Below are 11,570 nucleotides of genomic sequence, written 5' to 3' on the forward strand. Positions count from 1 at the left end.
AACATGACTTGGAACAATAAAGAGAGAACCATTCTCAAAGACAAAATATCCTCATGCAGTGCTGTTTTATTTTAAGAAGATTCATTGTATTTGCTAGGATAGTGAGTTTTGGCAAACGTTTAATATTTGTAAGACTATTATTGGAAGTTTTATTTTGTTGTAATTTTGTAAGAAAATTGATGTTTTCCCTTTTTTGCAATGTTTGACTTTTGTTATGGGAATTTTAAATGACTGTTTACTTCATTGCAGTCATCTTACAATTTAACCTTTTTACAGATAGAATCCTTATAACTATCACTTGACTAAATTTCTGTCATCATCTACGTACAAGCCTTTGAATTAAATTTTAAAAAAAAATTTTGGGGTAAAACAATTACAAATATAAGAATATACTATATTTTTTTAAGATATATTTTTACATATTTTTATCTAAAGTTTGTTCAGAATAAGTATTTCAAAAAATTAAATTGCTTTAAGAGATTCTTGGTTGTTTTTTAAAACATAGGATCTGGAATTCTGTTAAAGCATAGCAACAAATATCTCTCAAAGTGAGAGCTCTTGCGGCCTCCTTCTCCTGTAATGACAGATAAGATGTTTCCTCCATAATTGTGGGTAGTGAAAAGCAAAGTTGGTTTGCACAAAACTAGCTACTTCTCTGGAAGACTGCAGATATGTGCAGGTTGTTGGTGGGGTGGGGGCAAGGAGTGAAATAGAGAGACGTTTGTACTGTGGAGGGCAGGGGAAGACAAGGATTAATGGTGAGCAGAATTGTATTTTTTAGTGAATGCTGCTAACAACAGAGCTATGGGGCAAGAGGGTGAAACAGGGGTGGGAGAGGGAATGTGGAGGGCTGTGAATGGGTAAGTGAGAGCACTATGTCAAGGCAGGGAGTGAATAGATAATTTATGTGTATTTACAAAAGTACAAGCAAACAAAATAACAAAAACAACACACCAGTTTGACCAGTGCTATTTTTAGACCATGAACCCACTAGAGGTCATTCCTTTTGTTTATTGCCCCATCTCTATTTTCTGGCTGTTTGTTTCCAACTATGAGAATATAGACTAATGTCTGGTGAAACAATTCAGATGGGCAGAGAGCACGGCAGAAGGTGGCAATAGTGACTTCTTCAAGGCTTTTATTTTCTTTCATATGGAATATTATCATTTAGAGACACTTTGTAAGTTCTGGTCATATTATTTTGGAAAGAATGAAATTTGAATTATGTCCAATCATAAAATGAGGAATCTAGAGCTGAGATTAGAAATTGGATAAAGATCTCCAGTCTTATAAATGAGAAAATTGGCAGCAACAGTGGAAGATGGCTATTCAGCCTCCGCATTGGAACTCATTTTTTCCTGATTTCCAGGCCAGTGAACTTACAAGTGCTTTATATAACTAACAGGGGTAGTTCTGCTCCACTTTATGTCAAATAATCCTAAAATGGATCATGCTAAATAGGAAGGAAGGGCGCTGTACTCTCAGATGTCAGCCCCCATGTATAATTATGTGCATAGCTATTTTCAACTTGTGTTAATTCACATTTTATAAGTATATATATTTATTTATATGTGATATATAATCTGATGTATATGATATTATTTCATCCATAGTAAAATGTCAATGTGAGTTGTCTGAAAGGAATGTCCACTAATTTTAATTCTTAAATTAAAATTCATAAAACTATTGCAGATTAATTATGAAAGCACATGGACATCATATAACAGAATCAAGAAATCCTACAAAAAATCACATGCAATGGTAAGTGAACTCCCCAGTTTCTGTATTGTAACCCCACTCCTCTAAGTTCTCACTATAGAAAGTTGATTGTAGCCAACATCCAAGTAGTACACATGGCTCCAGCTGCATATGTAGCAGAGAATGGCCTTGTCAGGCATCATTGGGAGGAGAGGTCCTTGGTCCAGTGAAGGCTCCATAGATTGCCCCAGCGTAGGGGAATTGAGGGCAGGGAGGTGGGAGTGGGTAGGTCGGTGGAGGAACACTCTCATGGAAGCAGGGGGAGGGGGGATGGGTTAGGGGGTTTAAGGGAAGGGGAGAAACCATGTAAGGGGATAACACTTGAAATGTAAATAAATTTTAAAAAATAAATAAAAAGAAGAAAGTTGATTGTATTTCAAATTTTAAGCATGGGTGAGACATATTTCACATTTATTGTAGATTGGATTCTACTTTTCATAGTACTCTTGTAATGCAGTAACCTGTAGTGATTATATTTCAATGCAATTTGAAATAATTTTGCCTTACTATATTGAAGTATTTAGTAAAAGTAAACTAGTTGCACTGATTTTGATAAAGGCAAATATCTATTTTTTTCTTGGTATTTAATAGTATTTTGGGGGGGAACTGCTTATCATTTTATAAAATTATTTTAAGATTGAATACATATAAACTTTTTTACTATATAGCTGTAACTGTTTCTCAAGAATATTACAAACATTTCCTGTCATTTTCCCCTCCACTTTTGTTTCTAGTGTCTTTCAATTCTATCTAAAACTTTAACATTTTTTTTGTATATATGCAGAATTGTTAGGTTTTGTTGATTGTCATTTGATGGCCTGTAGTAAAAAGACTAAAAAAGGCAGCTTATGTTTAAGCATCAACAATAACAGTTACAAGTTACTCTGAAATATATCTGGTATGGGATACTCAATTTAGTAAAGATTTAGTTTTGTTTTTAAAAAAGCACCCATAAACATAGTGGAGCACTACTCAAAACTCTGTTTGTCTACCTTGTAGACCAAGATTTACAAATCCTTAGATAAAAATGATAGCTGGGAATGGGTGGGTAGGGAAGTGGGGGGAGGGTATGGGGGGCCTTTGGGATAGCATTGGAAATGTAATTGAGGAAAATATGTAATAAAAATATTAAAAATTTTAAAAAAGGACTTATATATAAAATAAAATAAAAAAATTAAAAATTAAAAATTGGAGATTTAAAAAAATGATAGCTGTTTCTTTCTGTGAACTATGTAGGGAGCACTGAGTAGGGACTATACAATTGTTATCTTTCCTTCCTTAATCCTGGAGTGTTTGGAGTTGAGACAGGACTTCCTCTGATATGCCTCAGTGGTGGGGAGTGGGGTACTGTAGGTGAGCACGTTGACTAACTCTAATAGTGGTGTAATTATCGTCCTAGGAAAATGTATCACTGGCATCTGGATTTAGGTAATGGAACTTGCCCTAAAGAGGCCTGTGTATACAGTGGACTATGAACTGTTTAAGAAAGCCAAAACATAACTAAAAACAACTGAGTCTCAGGCAATTATAGCAACCAAGTTCTCAGCCAATCTTCTACTGCAATACCAGTTTATACCCAAATAACACAAACTTACCCAGCTGCACCAATCAAGTTGTCTGATCATTAATACAGCACACTGAGTTTGACGTGGGACCTTTCGAAGGGTCTTTGCTCCAGAATGCTTTCTATGTTTAGATAGATCTTTCTTTCTAGGGTAGGATATTAATATGAAACAAATTCAGTGCTTTTTTGGTAGGGAAACACTCTATAATTCTTTTCTTAAATAGACTTTGTTAAATTTAAACAGCCTCATTAAAAACCAGAGCCAGACCTATTTTATAAATGGTGAGATTAAGACACAGAAAAAGTGACTTGCCTAAGATCACTACTCCAGACATTGGTAGAACAATAGCTCAAACATCCCCCACCCCCACCTTTTTTTTCAGCATCCATGGTATTAATCTATGTACTTTTCAAATTTATGTGTAAAAAGTTAAAACCATAAAAATATCAGAAAATTTATAAAACAGTCAGCTGGGGGGTGTAGCACAGTTTCTAAGTGTTTACTTAGTATTCCTGAAGTCCCTAATTTGATTCCCAGGCCTATATAAACTGGACACAGCAGCACACATTGGTAATAGCAGCACTCAGGAGGTAGAGGCTCAAGCTAGTTAGGTTTTGTCAACTTTCGACATACCTGTGAAGAGGGAATCTCAAGGGAGGAATTGGTTTCATCAGGCTGCCTTGTAAGCCTACCAGTTGGGGAATTTTTTTTTGATTATTAATTGGTGTAGGGGAGGGAGCCTCCTTGTCTAGGGAGGAATATTTCCCTCCCTAGATAGATGGGCCTTTGGTGAATATTGAAGGTATCTGAGAAAGCAAAAAGCAGCATTTCTCTATAGTCTTTGCTTCCGTTCTTGCTTTCAGGTTTCTGCCTTGAGTTCCTGCTTTGGCTTCTCTTGATGAAAGATTATAACCTATAAGACAAGTTGCTTTTGACACAGCAAGGAAAAGCATGCCAGAGCAAAGCTTTACTAATATCTAATTTTGTGCTGCAAATTTAATTAATTTATTTTACTTTATTTAAATTGATTTCTGTACCATATATTATTTCAGTTTCACACTGGTTTTTTTAATTTTGCATGTTAAACTAATTATCTTAAATGTCCAGTTATTTTATGCTTTTTTTTGGGTAACGCCTAGAATTTAAAGACTTAACATTTTAGTTTGAATCATTTTACTTTGTCTGAAAGATTTTGCTTAACAAGGAGAATCAGCTGTTTGCAATTATGGCCTTCATTTATCTGCTGAGTATTTCTCCCATATCCATTCTTATTTTCCTTTTGCTCTTTTGAGACAGGGTCTCACTATGTAGCTCAGGCTGGCTTCAAAATTTATAATCTTCTTGTCTTAGTCTCCTGAATGCTTGAATAAAAGGTATATACCACCATCTCTAGCTTAAGTATTTGCTATTCACTATAATTTTCTATTATTCCTGTATTTTCCTCTTAATTTTGCTGGATAAAGATGTTTTATGTGCAGATATTTGCTTAGCTTTAAATTGTTAGCAACCATATTTGAGCCTGTACTCTGCAAGTTTCTAGAATTTTACTCTAACTTGGTCTCCACTTTCTACTTTATCCTCAGATGATGAGAAAGTTATTGTCTTAGTTAGGGTTTTACTGCTGTGAACAGACACCATGACCAATGCAACTCTTATAAGGACAATATTTAATTGGGGCAGGCTTACAGGTTCATAGGTTCAGTCCATTATCCTCAAGGCAGGAATATGGCAGCGTCCAGGCAGGCATGGTGCAGGCTGAGCTGAGAGTTCTGCATCTTCATCTGAAGGCTGCTATGAGGAGATAGATCAACTTCCAGGCAGCTAGGATGAGGGTCTTAAAGCTCACACCCATAGTGACATACCTATTTCAACAAGGCCACATCTCCAAATAGTGCCACTCCCTGGACCAAGCATATTCAAACCATGACAGTTATTGTTGTCATCATCATTAATACTATATTTATTTGTGTTGCTGGATGTTAGGAATGCTAGAATGCCATCAGTCCATTTGCTTGGTTGGAGTTACACCAAGTTATTTTGTATTATTTGAGGCTATTGTGAAGGGTGTTATTTCCATGATTTCCTTCTCATTTATATAAAGGAGGCTACCAGTTTCTTTAAGTAAATTTTGTATCTAGCCACATTGCTGAAGGTGTTGATCAGCTGTAACACTTCTTTGGAAGAATTTTTGGGTCACTTATATACACTATCATATCTTTTATGAATAGCAATTCCAGTTTGTATCCCCTTGATCTCCTTTTTTAGTTGTTTTATTGCTCTAGCTAGAACTTCAAGTACTATATTAAATAGATAGGGAGAGAGTGGGCAGCCTTGTCTTGTCCCTGATTTTCATGGAATTGCTTCCAGTTTCCATCCATTTAATTTGATGTTGGCTACTGAGTTGCTGTATATTGCTTTTATTGTGTTTAGGTTTGTTCCTTGTATCGCTGATCTCTCCAAGACTTTTTAACATGAAGGGATGTTAGATTTTGTCAAAGGCATTTTTAGCATCTAATGAGATGATCACATAATTTTTTCTTTCAGTTTGTTTATATGGTGGGTTACTTTGATTGGTTTTCACATGTTGAACCATCCCTTCATCCCTGGGATGAAGCCTACTTGTTCATGATGGATGATGTTTGTGATGTGTTCATGGATTTGGTTTGTGAAAATTCTATTTTGTGGCAATGGTCATAAGAGAAATCAGTCTGAAGTTCTCTTTCTTTGTTGAATCTTTGTGTGGTTTAGGTGTCAGGGTGACTGTGGTCTTATAAAATGAGTTTTTCAGTGTTCTGTCTGTTTCTATTTTGTGGAATAGTTTGAGAAGTATTGGTATTAGCTCTTTGAAAATCTGGTAGAATTCTTCACTAAAATCATCTGAATTTTTTTTTGCTTGTGAGACTTTTTTTTTTTATGCCAGTACTTTTATTAAGACGGTGTCTCACTGTACAGCCCTGCCTGGCTTCAAACTGCTTCCTGAGTGGACTTTCACATCCAGCATATATGCCAGCATTTTCTTAGTCACTCCCCATGTTTCATTTGCTCAACCTTTTAGCCAGTGTTGATTTTCTCCCTACAAACCTGATAGTTCAGTCATAGTCCTTGAGCTATCACCATTCACAAAAGAGATCAAGAGGCTTTCAGAATTTTATTTTAAAAATCCAGAATGGATGAAAAAAGAACAATCATCAAGAATATAGATGCCAGACATTGGCTAACCATGAGGATGGCTAGAGAAGTATGCCTCAGGCTTCTATCATTCTCATATATCACACTTTAAGCTATGGCTAACACAGCTGCTATCCACTGACCTAGCTTCTGCACCTACAGACCATGGCACAGGTAGCTCAGTCTTGAAGGCATCAGTTGTAGGAGCAAATATACAGACGTCATTCTTTATAGTAGTGCTCTTGGCCATCAAGCATCTGCATATGACCTCAATTCAAGGTCCATGTCAGACTACCTCCACTGCATGTGAAATGGGCTTCCCACCTTGAAATCACAGCCATTTCAGCACAAACCAAATTTACTTTAATGATTGGTACACAGCCCCATCCCACCCCTTTACATGCAGCTGAAAATAACAGGCTAGTGACAGAACAGTATGAACCTGCTATTGCTGATTTTATTACCCATTAAATGAGTTAGCAATTGTCACTAAATTTATATATTAAGGAAATTATATATAGAATACTGCAAAAATACAGTAAAAAGACTGAAGTCTGCCCCTTTTCTGCTCAGGAAGTCCCTTTGCTCCTGAGCTTCATAGTATGTCCTTCTGGCTCCACAGTGCACTGCCACGATTACTGTTTCTCTTCCTTCTCATCTTCCTTCTGTTCCCCAGTGCCAGAACTTCCAGAACCTTCCCGTTCAGATGCCATCTTTTTATATGCCATTTCNAAGAGTTTCAATGATGCCTGCTGAAGGGAAGATGCTGCCTGCCAAATGTTTTCTTCTGTTTCACTGTCCTTTCGAGCAAGGAGTTCTCTCATTTTGGAAATCTCTTCCTTTAGCTTGTTGCACTCATCAGCAGGCATCTGGTCCTTAAATTCTTCCATCTTGGTTTCTGTGTCATGAATAATTCCTTCAGCCATATTAACTGCTTCCTCAGCATACTTCTCTGCATTTTTAACCATATTTTCAATATCATCTTTGCTTAATCCACCAGAAGACTGGATTACAATCTGTTGCTCATGACCAGTTCCTTTATCTTTGGCAGAAACGTGCACAATACCATTGGCATCAATGTCAAATGTAACTTCAATCTGGGGCACTCCACGAGGGGCGGGGGAAATTCCAATCAAAGTGAACTGTTCTAGAAGTTTGTTGTCTCCAGCCATCTCTCGTTCTCCCTGACACACTTTAACCTCTACTTGAGTTTGTCCATCAGCAGCAGTAAAAAACACCTGGCTCTTTTTGGTAGGAATAGTGGTGTTCCTATTAATAAGTTTGGTAAAGACACCTCCCAGTGTCTCAATACCCAGAGAGGGGAGTGACATCCAGGAGTAGCACATCTGTCACATCACCAGCCAACACACCTCCCTGAATGGCAGCTCCAATGGCTACAGCCTCATCAGGATTAACAGCTTTACTCCGGGCTCTGCCAAAAAGATCTTGTACAGTCTGCTGAACCTTGGGCATCCTTGTCATGCCACCAATCAGAATCACTTCTCCTATGTCACTCTTGCTGACTTTTGCATCCTGCATAGCTTTCTGACACGGAGCAATTGTTCTCTTGATCAGATCTGTGACAATGCCTTCAAACTGAGCTCGAGTCAGCTTCATATTCAAATGCTTTGGTCCAGAAGCATCCATGGTAAGGTATGGCAAGTTGATGTCAGTCTGCACAGATGAGGAAAGTTTACATTTCACCTTCTCAGCAGCTTCCCGAACCCTCTGAAGTGCCATGTTGTCTTTGGTCAAATCCACCCTGTCTCTCTCTTGAACTCCTTGACAATGTGGCGTAACAAAGCTTGGTCAAAGTCTTAACCTCCTAAGAAAGGGTCCGCATTGGTAGATTGCACCTCAGACACTCCTTTCTCAATTTCCAGGATAGAAATGTCAAAGGTTCCACCACCTAAATCATACACAGCAATGACTTTATCTTCAGATTTGTCCAGACCTTAAGCTAGAGCAGCATCTGTAGGCTCACTGATCACTTGAAGCACATTTAGCCCAGATATCTGACCAGCATCCTTAGTGGCCTGTCGCTGTGAATCATTGAAATAAGCAGGGACTGTGATCACAGCATTTTTTTTGCTGTGTGGCCCAAGTAATTTTCTGCAGTCTCTTTCATCTTCATCAACACAAATGCTCCAATCTGACTTGGATAATAGAGTTTTCCATGAGCCTCAACCCAGGCATCACCATTGGAAGCACAGACAATTTTAAAAGGAACATTCTTAGTGTCTTTCTGTACTTCAGGGTCATCATATCGTCGTCCAACAAGACGCTTAGTAGCATAGAAGGTATTGTTTGGGTTGGTGACAGCTTGCCATTTTGCTGGCATAACAACAAGTCGTTCCTCATCTGCTGTAAAGGCAACCACAGAAGGGGTAGTTCTGGCACCTTCAGCATTCTCCGGGACCTTTGCTTGTTTGCCCTCCGTAACAGCCACACAGGAGTTAGTAGTACCGAAACCAATACCAACAACTGCACCCTTGATTGCTTCTGATCTGGAGACTGGCGGCTGCGGGGCTCCAGGACGCTGCAGTGCTCATGAGATGCGCGGCCGAGGCTCTGCTGGCCCTTATCATGGTGGCTAGACAGAGGGGGTTATGAGGGCGAGAACCAACACCCCACAGCCCGGAGCTGCGTGCACGGCGGTGGCTATGCTTCTGGAAACCTCCAACCATGTGGGGTGGTGGGGCGGGGGCTCCCTTGTGAGACTTTTATTGACTGCTTCTGTTCTATTTAGTTTACCAGATATTGATTTAAGTTTGGTATGTGGTATCTGTCTAGAAAACCATCCATTTCATTTAGATTTTCCAGTTTTGTGGAGTACAGTATTTTGCAGTAATACCTAATGACTCATTGAATTTCCTCAGTTTCTGCTGTTATGTCTCCCTATTCATTTGTGATTTTGTTTTCTTGGATACTTTCTCTGTGCCTTTTAGTTTGGCTAAAGGTTTCTCTATCTTCCTGATTTTCTCAAAGAACTAGCTCTTGGTTTTGTTAATTATTTGTATTGTTCTCTTTGTTTATAATTGACTGAATTTAGCCCTCAGTTTGACTATTTCCTGCCATCTTACTCCTTTTGGGTGTGTTTGCTACTTTTTGTTCTAGACCTCTCAGGTGTGTTGTTGAGTTGCTAGTGTAGGTTCCTTCCAATTTCTTTGTGAAGGTACTTAGTGAATTGAATTTTCCTCTTAATACTGCTTTCATTGTACTCCATAAGTTTGGGTATGTTGTGCATTCATTTTTATTGAATTCTAGAAAACCTTTAATTTCTTTCCTTATTTCCTGACCAAGTAATCATCGAGTAGAGACTTGTTCAGTTTCCATGATTATGTGAGCTTTCTGTTGTTATGGTTGTTGTTGAAGGCAAGCCTTAATCCATGGTAATCTGATAAAAAGCAAGGGGTTATTTCAACCTTCTTGTAGCTGTTGAGGTTTGCTTTGTGTCTGATTATATGGTCAGTTTTGGAGAAAGTATCATGAGGTGCTAAGAAGAAGGTATATTCTTTTGTTTTGGGATGAAATGCTCTGTAGACATCTGTTAAATACATTTGGTTCATAACTTCTGTTAGTTTCATTGTTTTTCTGTTTATTTGCTCTTTTGATGACCTGTCCATTGGTGAAAATGGGGTGTTGAAGTCCCCCACTATTATTGTGTGGGTTTAAATGCGAAATTTGAACTTTGGTAAAGTCTCTTTTATGATTGTGGGTGCCCATGCATTTGGGGCACAGTTGTTCAGAATTGAGACATCATCTTGGTGGATTTTTTCTTTGAGGAATATGAATGTCCTTCTCTGTGTCTTTTGATAACTTAGGTTGGACATCTATTTTATTAGATATTAGAAACTCCAGTATGTTTCTTGCATCTATTTGCTTGGAAAACCTTTTTCCAGCCCTTTACTCTGAGGTAGTGTTTGTCTTTGTTGCTGAGGTGTGTTTCTTCTATGCAGCAGAATGATGAATTCTGTTTCTGAATCCTTTCTGTTAGCCTGTGTCTTTTTATTGGTGAATTGGCTCCATTGTTGTTGACAGGTATTATTGTCTTTTTTTTTTCTTGTTTTGTTTTTTCAAGTCAAGGTTTCTCTGTATAGTCCTAGAATTCACTCTGTAGACCAGGCTAGCCTCAAACTCAGAAATCCACCTGCCTCTGCCTCCCAAGTGCTGAAATTAAAGGTATGCACCACCACTGCCCAGCTGTTGAAAGGTATTAATGAGCAATGATTGTTAGCTCCTGTTATTTTGGTGGTGGTGGTGATAATATATGTGTGTTGTTGAGGGATATTAATAACCAATGATTGTTAGTTTCTGCAATTTTGTTGTTGGAAGTGGTATTATATGTGTGTGTTTCTCTTCTTTTAGGCTTGTTGTGAGGTGATTAAATTTTTGTGTTTTCTTTGGTGTAGTTACCTTTCTTGTGTTGGAGTTTTGCTTCTAATATTTTCTGTAGGACTGGATTAGTAGAAAGATATTGTTTAAATTTGGTTTTATCAAGTAATATATTGGTTCCTCCATCTATAGTGATTGAGAGTTTTACTGAGTATAGTAATCTGGACTGGCATCTGTGGTCTCTTAGGGTCTGCATGACACCTTTCCAGGATCTTCTGGCTTTCATAGTCTCTGTTGAGAAGTTAGGTGTAATTCTGATAGGTCTGCCTTTATATGTTACTTGACCTTTTTCCCTTGCAGGTTTTAATATTTTTTTCTTTGTTCTGTGAATTTAGAGTTTTGATTATTATGTGGCAGGAGGATTTTCTTTTCTGATTCAATCTATTTGGTGTTCTGTAAGCTTCTTCTACATTTATGACTATCGCTTTTTTTTTAGGTTAGGGAAGTTTTGTTCTATAATTTTGTTGAAGGTTTTTTTTTTTTTCTCTTTGAACTGGGAATCTTCACCCTTCTCTATTCCCATTATTCTTAGGTTTGTTCATTTCATATTGTCCCAAATTTCCTGGATGTTTTGAGTTAGAAACTTTTTCTATTTGGCATTTTATTTGATCAATGTACTCATTTCTTCTATGCTATCTTCTCCATGTGAGATTCTCTCTTCCATCTCCTGTATTCTGTTGGTGA

At 37.7% G+C, this 11,570-nt stretch overlaps 1 pseudogene across 1 annotated transcript; it reads right to left on the reverse strand.

Moving 5' to 3' along the window:
* Nucleotides 1-7,114: 7,114 nt before the first annotated feature.
* Nucleotides 7,115-9,079, reverse strand: LOC110287194 (annotated as a pseudogene). The gene has a single exon (XR_002377186.2). The product of XR_002377186.2 is annotated as a stress-70 protein, mitochondrial pseudogene (transcript).
* Between the last annotated feature and the right edge of the window lie 2,491 nt (nt 9,080-11,570).

The sequence above is a fragment of the Mus caroli genome, chromosome X (genome assembly GCF_900094665.2).
Source record: "Mus caroli chromosome X, CAROLI_EIJ_v1.1, whole genome shotgun sequence".
NCBI lineage: Eukaryota > Metazoa > Chordata > Mammalia > Rodentia > Muridae > Mus > Mus caroli.